Raw genomic sequence first — 12,920 nt, 5'->3', positions numbered from 1 at the left:
AGTTTAACATTCATTGGAAAGACCTAGTTATTTGGCTGCTTTGACTAAATAATTTCAGAAGATCAGAAGACATTTCATGTGATTCATTTATGTCTGTCCCTCATTTCAAGGTCAACCCTATTACGTGAGCTGAACTCTCATTTTAATATGGTGAAACGATTCCTTTTTAAATATATATTTTTCAAAAGAAACATTGAATATCTAATAGTCAAATCATAGATTAAAAAGCAGGTGAGCTGGTTGTACTATTTTTGGCAATTTTCTGGTGGAAAACTGAGCGGGTCGAGCATAACATCTCAACCCTGATTCTAGCCTACCCATACTGTAGATGGAGAGGCTAGAAATGTTTTAATAAAAAAAAGTGAAGCTTGCATTCAATTGCCCCTCCCTGTAGGACACAACAAGCCTGTCACAAGGAGATTCATTACTTTTTTAAGAAGAATTCGACAATCCCTGTTACAGTCAACCTGGTTATATTATTTGGCACTTAATAGACACTAACTATGTTTATTTATTAGGGAAACTTTTTTTAAATAAGTTGAACATGTGCTTTTTATCACAGAATGTTAAAATTAGGTGAAATCCCTTATTTTTAAGTTAGACTTCTTAAAAGGCACCGAATTGGTGGAACGATCCAGGGATAGAAGAGATAGAACACCAAAACAAGAGTATGTCTGAGTTTCAGGAGGGAAAAGCTTTTGCTTACTCCTGTCCTTATTATGTTGTTGTGTGAATCTCACCTCGGAGACAATTCCCCAACCTGTTATGTGTATATCCAGGCTAGAATTGGCTGCGGATCCTCCCAGGGCTCTTTCTTTATTCTGACATGTGTTTGAAAACAACCAATTAGAGTGAGATTCCAGCAACAGGATTTAGAGCTGGTCCAAACACATGGAGCCTTGGTAAATATGGATTGTGACACAGATGTCATCATGAATAAATACCGGTTTTCATTCTTCTACCAACATTCACTACTCTCTCGCTATTTCCCTTCCAAATACCTGCACTACTTCTGAAATATTGGCCAGTAATTCCCTGATTATTTGTGTCATGATTCTGATTCCACAATTCATCAAATATGGTATTATGGGGCACTTAATCACAATATTGAAAGGATTCGATTATCGTCTGATCATAGAGCTACTCTATTAAACCAACAGAAAATGTCAAAACATTAGCTGACTATTACAATCATATGTGAGTGAATACATATAGTTACAGTTGAAGTCGGAAGTTTACATACACTTAGGTTGGAGTCATTAAAACTAGGTTTTCAACCACTCCACAAATTTCTTGATAAAAAACTATAGTTTTGGCTAGTCGGTTAGGACATCTACTTTGTGCATGACACAAGAACATTTTCCAACAATTGTTTACAGACAGTATAATTCACTGCATCACAATTCCAGTGGGTCAGAAGTTTACATACACTAAGTTGACTGTGCCTTTAAACAGCTTTGAAAATTCCAGAAAATGATGTCATTTAGGAGCTTCTGATAGGCCAATTGACATAATTTGAGTCAATTGGAGGTGTACCTGTGGATGTATTTCAAGGCCTACCTTCAAACTCAGTGCCTCTTTGCTTGACATCATGGGAAAATCAAAAGAAATCAGCCAAGACCCCAGAAAAAGAATTGTAGACCTCCACAAGTCTGGTTCATCATTGGGAGCAATTTCAAATGCCTGAAGGTACCACGTTCATGTGTAAAAACAATAGTATGCAAGTATAAACACCATGGGACCACGCAGCCGCCATACCGCTCAGGAATGAGATGCGTTCCGTCTCCTAGAGATGAACGTACTTTGGTGCGAAAAGTGCAAATCAATCCCAGAACAACAGCAAAGGACTTTGTGAAGATGGTGGAGGAAACAGGTACAGAAAGTTTCTATATCCACAGTAAAACTAGTCCTATATGGACATAACCTGAAAGGCCGCTCAGCAAGGAAGAAGCCACTGCTCCAAAACCACCATAAAAAAGCCGGACTACAGTTTGCAACTGCACATGGTGACAAAGATTGTACTTTTTGGAGAAATGCCTCTGGTTTGTTTCTGGTTTAATGAAACAAAAATAGAACTGTTTGGCCATAATGACGATCGTTATGTTTGAAGGAGAAAGGGGGAGGCTTGCAAGCCGAAGAACACCATCCCAACCGTGAAGCACGGGGGTGGCAGCATCATGTTGTGGGGGTGCTTTGCTGCAGGAGGGACTGGTGCACTTCACAAATAGATGGCATGAGGTAGGAAAATGATGTGGATATATTGAAGCAACATCTCAAGACATCAGTCAGGAAGTTAAACCTTGGTTGCAAATGGGTCTTCCAAATGGACAATGACGACAAGCATACTTCCAAAGTTGTGGCAAAATGGCTTAAGGACAATGAAATCAAGGTATTGGAGTGGCCATCACAAAACCCTGACCTCAATCCTATAGAAAATGTGTGGGCAGAACTGAAAAAGCATGTGCGAGCAAGGAGGCCTACAAACCTGACTCAGTTACACCAGCTCTGTCAGGAGGAATGGGCCAAAATTCACCCAACTTATTGTGGGAAGCTTGTGGAAGGCTACCTGAAATATTTGACCCAGTTAAACAATTTAAAGTCAATTCTACCAAATACCAATTGAGTATATGGAAACTTCTGACCCACTGGGAATGTGTGTCATTATATACTATTATTCTGACATTTCACATTTTTAAAATAAAGTGGTGATCCTAACTGACCTAAGGCAGGGAATTTTTACTGGGATTAAATGTCAGGAATTGTGAAAAACTGAGTTTAAATGTATTTGGCTTCCCACTTCAACTGTACATGTCAGCCAATCTTTCTTTTTTCGAGCTAATCTAGCTAACTATAGATGTAGGAACTTTTGTTGCTGAGAATTTTCCTGCACAGCGTTGTGATGTATATAAATTCACTGAAAACCCGGACTTACACACATTTATATTAAATTATTGCACTTTTGATTTAACCTAATTTTGGCCAGCTAATAGACAGACTACCACATTCATAATACCCATAAAACCTAGTGGACAAACAGGGAAATGGTTCCAATCGTTTTTCCACCATTCATTTTCCCGTAGGGCATTTTAGAAACTCTTAAAATAAGGGCTGTGTTTCGTGTAGGCTTACCCTGATGGGATGTTTTGATAAATCTCTCGAGGGAAAAAAAATCAAAACTCTCAATAAATCTCTCAATATATTCGCCTGTATTTACCTCCAAAAATGAAACGCTAATTAGCTGCTAATGTGGCTATCATAAAGCACTACAAATGCCATGATGATATGGATAAGACTGCCGAATCGAGGCAAAGGTAAAAATATCTGGATTGACTATTAACCAATGTTCATAGCTAAATGTAGTAATGAATAAATTGGCTACATTTCTTTAAATGGACAATTCTGTGAACTGTCTTGTGCAAGTTTTAAATGGACACAATACCTGTTAGCAAAGGTGTCAGCTAGAGATGACGTGCAGGAGCTTGCAGGGATTTGTTGTTTTGCATGATGTCTACTTTGATGCTAATTAGCATTTTCGAATCTGAGAGTAAATACAGACAAAATATTGATAAAAGTCACGTTGTCCAAGAGAGATTTACACAGTTATCAAAACGTCATGCCAGGGTAAGAGTACATGAAACACAGCCCTTAGTGTTTCTAAAATCCCCTAGGGGAAAAATGAATGGTGGAAAAACAATTGGAACCATTTCTCTGTTTGACCACTAGGTTTAATAGGTATTATGACACCTCCACTGTGGGGCTCTATAGCCTATCCACCAATCATGCAACATTACGCTCAAATCCTGTTGCTGCAAGATTATTTTGCTGCAACAATACTGGTGAAATTAAGATCCTACATCTGTAACTACGTTAACTAGCTAAGCTAACTAGGCTAGCTAACTAACTAGCTAGGCTTCCCTAGCATTGGTCCCATGCAGGCCCTCTGGCTTTGCTGTTTGTTCTAGTCACTCACTGTGTTTGATTCATTTACTGGAGTAATTACTGGGGATTGAAAGTCAATCACTTTCAATCCCCAATAAGAAGAAGGAGCATGCTTGTACCGACAGGACGCATGGGGAGGGAGTAGCTCTGTTTAGTACTGTCAACACTGTGATTATATGTTGAAGCCAGACAGCATAGTTTAAATTAATCCTTTAAAATTGTTAGATCAATATATCCCCAAGCAACCGGGGGAGAATGAGCAGTCAGTTATATATAATGGCGAACCAATCTGTGGGCAAATGGCTTCCTTACAGGAAAAAACAAAGAACTTGGAGATACAAATGAGAGCAATGCAGAGCTGAAGGACGTCCATGAAAACATAGCAAAAATGCTCTCAATGCTCACCAAAACACACAAACTTTTAAAATAGTTTGTTAAAAAAGTAGATTTGCTCGAAAGGAAAGTAGAGTCTATCATGTCAGATATGCGTATATAGAGGAGCATGTGGACGAACAAGACAACAAATTGTACCTTTTGGTAAATAAAGCTACCAACTTTAGAAGATGTACTGGACCAACTAGAAACTGAGACAAAATAATATGAGAATATTGTCCCTACCAGAATACGAGGATAAATGAGACCTTTCCAACTATGTAATCAAGCTGATATCGGAGTAGCTTGGGGTGGATGTATCACCGGAGGGTCTGGAGTGATGCCATCAGATCGACGTGAAATAGGAAATAGCCTCGCATGGTAATCTTAAAGCTGTGGAAATATCAGACAAAAGTCAACATTCTGAAGGCACAAGGGGGGGGGGGGAATCAAAATCCATCACCAGTCCATTTGATTTGTCGAGGACGTGTCTGCTAAGCTTAGAAAAAAAGGCAATCAATTAATTCCAATCAGACAGTGAGTGGAGGAAAAAAAAGACTCAAGTCTCAACTCCGATTCCCGGCAGTGCTGTGGGTATAGAATTCAGTACTTCCTAGGTTCATGAATCAAACTGTTAAATTGTAACAATAAAATAATAACAAAGCTTATAAGCAATAGAAGGGCAAAAGTCTTACCAGACTTGATACATATCAATAAAAAGGGTTTATTATCATGTTTCAGGTAAGACCAAACGCAGACTGTGTTGAGGTAACAATGTTTATTACAACAACAAGGGCAGGCAAACGACAGGTCAAGGCAGGCAGGGATCGATAATCCAGAGTAGAGTGGCAAAGGTACAGGACGGTAGGCAGGCACAGGGTCAGGGTCTGGCAGAGTGGTCAGGCAGGCAGGTAGGCAGGCTCCGAGTCAGGACAGGCAAGGGTCAAAACCAGGAGGCCGAGAAAAAGAGAGACTGGGGAAAAGCAAGAGCTGAGACAAAATGCTGGTTGACAAACAGGACAAACTGGCACAGACAGACATAAAACACAGGTAATAATGCCCAGGGGATAAGTGGGGAAGATGGGTGACACCTGGAGGGGGGTGGAGACAAGCACAGGGCCAGGTGAAACAGATCATATTTATAAAAAATAGACTCTTGCAAAAAAATACAAGAACATGTTTCAGTTTAATACAACACGTAAAAGTACAAGATATACATTCATCAATATTGACTGTTGATAACCAAAAAGGCTTTCAACCCTCTTGAATGGCCTTTTCTATTCAAAACACTGGAAGCTTCTAACTTTCCAGCTGAAATAATTCATTTTATAAAAAATATTGTAAATTTCCTAAAGTAAAAATAGACACACATATACACAAATAATACATTATCTGATGGAATTGCTCTCCCCCTCCGGTTTGGACTGGCAATTTAACTACTTGCAGAAAGAATTAGACCGGATCCAAATATAACCGGTATCAGTATTGGTAAACATCAATATAAACTAAACTTAATTGAAGATGATTTCCTGATATACCTGACCAATATTGAAAACTTGATGCCTTTTTGCTAAAAATATTTTCAGAATCAAAAAAATCTCAGAATAGAAAATAGTGTGGAAATAAACTAAACAAGGGCAATAGGAAAAATAACAATTCACGATCTACATCAATCCTTTAAGTGGACCACAAAACAAATTAAATACTTATGATGCTTAATAAGTGACAAAAAACAAATATATAAAGATAACTGTATTCCATTAATCAACAATATGAAAGCAGATAAAATTAAATGGAATAATCTCCCCATAAATCTTACACGTAGAATAAACCTCTTTAGAATGGCATGGCTGCCAAAGTTTTTGCATTTATTTTTGGTAACACCAGTTAAACTCACAGAATGAACAGCACAGAAGACATTCTTTACAAAAGTATATTCGTCATAATTGACTTTATATGGGCAAATAAAATTCATTTAATTAAAAGGAAAGTTTTACATCTTCCTAAGTCTGAAGGTGATTTTAACCTTCCAGACTTGGAATTGTATCAACTCGCTACGCAAGGCTTTTACTTGCGACATATTGTTAAATGCACTGAAGACAAGCAATGGGTACATATTGAAGATGCACATGCTTATCCCCAGAATCATTTTTGTGTCTATTTTCAAAGGATAAAGCTAAGAACATAAGCAACTTCATACTTAAGAACACTATAACAATATGTAAGAAAATGAAACATTTTCTACAACAACCAATATCACTCCCTAAAAACCACAACCTTATGGAACAATCATTCAAAGCTTTTCAGAATTCACCGATAAATAGGTCCACATGGAGAATTAAATCCATAGAAACAGTTTTTTATTTTATTTAACTATGCAAGTCAGTTAAGAACAAATTGAACCACGGAACAAGGTTAACTGCCTTCTTCAGGTGGAGAACAACAGAATTTTACCTTGTCAGTTCAGGGATTCGATCTAGCAACCTTTCGGTTACTGGCCCAACTCTCTAACCACTAGGCTACCTACCACCCCAATAAATCACCTGGTAACAGGATGTACATTAATTTCCATGACAGAATTCAAAAGTAATTTTGGACTGACCAATGTAGATACTTTCAAATATATGCAACTTAAAAGTTACATATCAAAAGTATATTTCATATGCATGAAATGTCGATTTGAAATCTGAGAAAAACGAATTGGTACAATTTAAGGACAATTGACAAACAATAATGCAGGCACTAGGAATGTGGGTGTGGGTCTGGGAAGATGAGATGTAGTCATTGTTTGTGTAAGTTGTTGTTAGTATGTATAAGTTTGTATCTGAAGTGGGAAAAACCTGTAAAAAAAAAATTAAGCAAGTCACCACTTCAGAGTTGTCAACAAATAGACCAGGCTCTGACTGGCAGACTCTCACAAAGTGACCATTTCTCACCTGGGGCTATTGTCAGAGGTGACTTTCCACCAATTTCTCCACTTAGATTTGGAATTTTTCAATTAACTTCTCTGGGATATGTGGGACGGTAGCGTCCCACTTGGCCAAAAGCCTGAAAAAATGTAGCGCGCCAAATTAAAATATATTACTATAAAAATCTATATCTTTCATGAAATCACACATGAAAGACACCAAATTAAAGCTACACATGTTGTGAATCCAGCCAACATGTCTGATTTCAAAAAGGATTTACGGCGAAAGCACACCAAACGATTATGTTAGCACAGTACATAGCCACAGAAAAACACAGCCATTTCCCCAGCAAAAGATAGTCACAAAAAGCAGAAATAGAGATAAAATGAATCACTAACCTTTGATGATCATCATCAGATGACACTCATAGGACATCATGTTACACAATAGATTTATGTTTTGTTCGATAATGTGCATATTTATATCCACAAATCTCGGTTTACATTGGCGCCATGTTCAGAAATGCCTCCAAATATCAGGAGAAATTGCAGAGAGCCACGTCAAATAACAGAAATACTCATCATAAACTTTGATGAAAGATACATGTTTTACATTGAATTAAAGATACACTTGTCCTTAATGCAACCGCTGTGTCAGATTTCAAAAAAACTTTACGGGAAAAGCACACCATGCAATAATCTGAGACGGCGCTCAGATATAACAACATTTCTCCGCCATGTTGGAGTCAACAGAAATACGAAATTACATCATAAATATTCCCTTACATTTGATGATCTTCATCAAAATGCACTCCCAGGAATCCTACTTCCACAATAAATCATTGTTTTGTTCGATAATGTCCATTACTTATGTCTAAGTAGCTACTTTTGCTAGCATGTTTAGTGCACATGTCCAAACGCTCGCGCAGAACTCGGACGAAAACTTCAAAAAGTTATATAACAGGTCGAGTAAACTGGTCAAACTAAGTAGAGAATCAATCTTCAGGATTTTGTTATCATAACTATCCAATAACGTTCCAACCGGAGAATTCCTTTGTGTCTCTAGAAGTTATGGAACGGAAGACGAGATTGTTTGGAACGCGCGTGACCAGGAACTGGCATTCTGCCAGACCAATGACTGAAACACCTACCATCCTCTCAACATCACAGTAGAGGCTTCATTCCATGTTATACAGACTGTTGACATCTCGTGGAAGGCGTAGGAAGTGCAAACAGATCCATATCTTACAAGGAATTGATTAGGCGATGAGTTGAACATCAACCAGCCTCAGAATTCTCACTTCCTGTTTGGATTTTTTCTCCGTTTTTTGCCTGCCACATGAGTTCTGTTATATTCACAGACATCATTCAAACAGTTTTAGAAACTTCAGAGTGTTTTCTATCCAATAGTAATAATAACATGCATATAATAGCATCTGGGACAGAGTAGGAGGCAGTTCACAATGGGCACGCAATTAATCCAAAAGTGAAAATGCTGCCCCCTTTCACAAAGAAGTTGGGCTCAAAAGAATAATTCCAAACCGAGGAACTGCAAATAGCAAGAGGTAGTACCATTTCTTGGTTAGCTTTGAGGACTTCAACAAGCACTCACAATTGGGTAGTTATAGGCATATGTATCAGGGTAAGTTTGCGGTTTCATGGAACATGACGGTACACTTCACACAAAGTATTTGCTGGGAAAATTACCACAAAGCAACTGAGTCTACGATATAAATGGAATCTTAGATATAGTTGGAATCATTTCTTTACAACCTGATACTTCTAAAACGTTAAGATATTTTCCATATCCTCTCTTAACTCTACTGCTCTTTCACAAGATACATATCTTTTTCCATAACTGAAAGTGGAGACATTGAAATCACTGAGAATCAATCAGTACGCCACTCACGGCAACCTATGCAAAGCAGATAAGAGGATACCTGCACTGTCACTATTTCTAACTTCTCTCCCCGTCTTGTGTTGTGGTGCCCAGGAAAAAGTGTCTACAATTACTTTTTACAACATTAAATTGTTTTGCTATACATTAGCCTCTGCATTTAAATGTACATTGTAAGCAGATACAGTCAGTGAATGGTGATAATGTAATGCAAGCCTACCAGACGAGCTAAATTCCTTATGCTCGCTTCGAGGCAAGCAACACTGAAGTATGCACTAGAGCACCAGCTGATCTGGATGTGTGATAACGCTCACGGTAGTTGATGTGAACAGGTCAACATTCACAAAGACGCTGGGCCAGACGGATTAAAAGGAAGTGTACTCAAAGCATGTGCTGACCAACTGTCAAGTGTCTTCACTTACATTTTCAACCTCTCCCTGACCGAGTCTGTAATACCTACATGTTTCAAGCAGACCACCATAGTCCGTGTGCCCAAGGAAGCGAAGGTAACCTGACAACCTGACTAAATTATTACCGCCCCGTGGCACTCACGTCGGCAGTCATGAAGTGCTTTGAAAGGCTGGTCATGGCTCACATCAACAGCATCCTCCCAGACACCCTAGACCCACTCCAATTCGCATACCGCCCCAACAGATCCACAGATGACGCAATCTCAATTGCACCCGACACTGCCCTTTCTCATCTGGACAAAAGGAACACTTATGTGGGAATGCTGTTCATTGACTAGAGCTCAGTGTTCAACACCATAGTGACCACGAAGCTCATTACTAAGCTAAGGACTCTGGAACTAAACACCTCCCTCTGCAACTGGATCCTGGACTTCCTGACGGGCCACCCCCAGGTGGTAAGAGTAGGCAACAGCACATCTGCCACGCTGATCCTTAACACTGTGTAAAAACAATGTAAAATATAAGACTGTGAGAGTGGATTTGAAGCAGATGTCTTACATAGAGACAGGGCAAGGTAATAATCATAGCGCTCTGCCAGGATAGGAGTCTTATTAGACATAATGGAAATCTCATCATTCCAGTATCACCGGAATAGGATAAAGTACCCTCTAGATACTGATCTGAGGTCAGCTTAGCATTTTAGTTGCCATAGTGGTTAAAGGGTAGGCTGATCCTAGATCTGTGCCAAGGGGAACTACTATCCAGAGCGGCAACACCAGAGTAAGATAACGTTGCCACCAAACAATGATCTGAGGCCAGTTAAGACATTGATAGCTAAGGTGAAGCTGATCCTAAATCTGTTCATATGGGAAACTTTGAGCCAGAGCCGTAACACCAGTGGCATCACATCCTGCCTCACATTGTTTTTGTTCTCCTACACCACATGACACTGTTCCAATTCATTGGTAGACACCCAAAAGTGCTCCTCAGGAGTCGCTAATAGAATTAGCATCTGTCATTCCAGGCCTGTGCCTTCATGTTTCACTCTCCCCCCATAGCTAGTGGAGAGGGAAATAAAAAAACATATTGCTCCCATTATATCTTGGCATTTTCCATAGAAATGTACTGACTGTGTTCCGTTGGAGCAGGAAATGATGTAGGCCAAGATGATGGCTTTGGCAGCCTGAGACAGGAGCGCTCCGACGAGCTAACACTCCAGTGGAGGACAATAGAAAATGTTCCAGTCACAGTTTAGAGACTGCAGCGTTAAACGTTCCTTGGCACTGTTACTATTGTTTAACTGTTCAGTGAGTCAGAAATGAAGGGGCCTTTTGTAGAGATTTGATTGTTGCTGGTTTTGGACAGATTGAAGCCGAGGGCACACACAGATGCAGCCAAGTGCACACACAGATAACACACACACACACATACAGTACAAACACCCACACAGACAGGAACAAACACAGACACACCTCCCACACACCAATAAGTATAATAGCCACGCACACACTCATTGACATCTGACGGACCCCTGAACCAGGGTTTCTGTTAGGAAAAAATGGTGCTGGACAACGTGATCTGAAAGATTTTAATTGACCCATTGCCATTGGGTGCATGACCTAATGGGCGTCCACCCACGGTGCTCGGAATGACAGTAATCACATTACAATTTATTTTAACCTGTTGAGGACAGAGGGCGCTGTTTTCACTTTGGGGGAAAATCGTGCCCAATTTAAACGGCCTCGTACTCAATTCTTGCTCGTACAATATGCATATTATTATTACTATTGGATAGAAAACACTCTCTAGTTTCTAAAACCGTTTGAATTATATCTGTGAGTAAAACAGAACTCCTTTTGCAGCAAACTTCCTGACAGGAAGTGGAAAATCTGAAATCGATGCACTGTTCTAGGGCCTGCCTATTAATGTCCTTGATATTTATTAGAATACAAGCACTTTATACGTCTTCCACTAGATGTCGACAGGCAGTGAGAGAAGAAATGGAGTGTGTAACTTGATCTGGGGTCGAATAATAGCTCTCGGCATGACGTGTCACCAGTTTCCTGTTTTCTGGAGAGCGCGTGAAGGGACCTTGCCTTCTGATAAGCTGTCGTTATGGACGACTAATATCTCCGGCCATCGATTTTTCAGAAATGTTTTATGATGAGTATTTAGGTATTTGACGTTGGTGTCTGTAATTACTCTGGCTGCTTCGGTTCTATTTCTGACGGTAGCTCTGATGGTAGCTGCAATGTAAAACTGATTTATACCTCAAATATGCACATTTTTCGAACAAAACATAGATTTATTGTATAACATGTTATAAGACTGTCATCTGATGAAGTTGTTTCTTGGTTAGTTTGGTTGGTTCTTGGTTAGTTAGGTTGGCTTTGTGCATGCTACCTGTGCTGTGAAAAATGTCTGTCCTTTTTTGTATTTGGTGGTGAGCTAACATAAATATATGTGGTGTTTTTAAAACATTTAAAAATCGGACATGTTGACTGGATTCACAAGATGTGTATCTTTCATTTGCTGTATTGGACTTAGTATCTAGCAGAGAGCATTGACGTCTATTGCCTAAAATCATTACCTTTTCTTTTCAAATTAGGATGATCAATTAGTATGGACTTTCCACACTCTTTTCCTCACACTTTTTTGCGCCATTAAATATTGGTATGTGGTGATACCTTGTCATATTAATTAACCTTTCTGATTTTAATTGTTGTTACTGTAAGCATGTCAATACGTTGGATCAATGCATGTATAATTCACTTAATCAAAATCCATGGTACACATTGTAAAAAACAAGTTAATTTGACTTCTGAGACTAAGTATGCCACACAGAAATGATTGAGTTGAAAGATCCTAAAACTTAAAAATCACCAGGGTTCTTGCATTGGTGTTTATCAAAGAGACGTAATATACTGTATATCAGTTTTTTATAGTTTGAAGTTGTTCAATGCACAATATGAATGAATGTCCATCGTGCGCCAAGCGCAGGGAAGAAAAGACATGTACTTCCGCTCTTTGGTGTTTTATACAGTCCCAGATTGCGCAATCGACTCCATTCAAATTGTCACCACTTACTGACATCTAGAGGAAGGCGTAGGCAGTGTTTGTATCCCCATAGCATTCACAGGGCCCTAAAAACTGACCTGGGAGCAGAGGCCAAGATTTCTGAAATCTCACTCCCTGTCAGGGAAAGTGCTGTAGAATGAGTTCTGTTTCACTCAGAGACATAATTCCAACGGTTATAGAAACTAGAGAGTGTTTTCTATCCAATAATAATATGCATATTGTACGAGCAAGAATTGAGTACGAAGCCGTTTAATTTGGTGACGTTTTCCAAAAAAAGTGAAAACAGCACCCCCTGTCCTCATCAGGTTAACCTGTC

General features: G+C 39.2%; 1 protein-coding gene across 1 annotated transcript in view; it reads right to left on the bottom strand.

Moving 5' to 3' along the window:
• Positions 1–12,920, bottom strand: part of LOC129818137 (delta-sarcoglycan-like) — a 317,531-nt gene that overhangs the window by 113,182 nt on the left and 191,429 nt on the right. The window lies entirely within an intron of this gene.

The sequence above is a fragment of the Salvelinus fontinalis genome, chromosome 2 (assembly GCF_029448725.1).
Source record: "Salvelinus fontinalis isolate EN_2023a chromosome 2, ASM2944872v1, whole genome shotgun sequence".
Taxonomy (NCBI): Eukaryota; Metazoa; Chordata; class Actinopteri; order Salmoniformes; family Salmonidae; genus Salvelinus; species Salvelinus fontinalis.
Note: the sequence above shows the minus strand (reverse complement) of the source record. Positions and strands in the feature narration are given on the sequence as shown.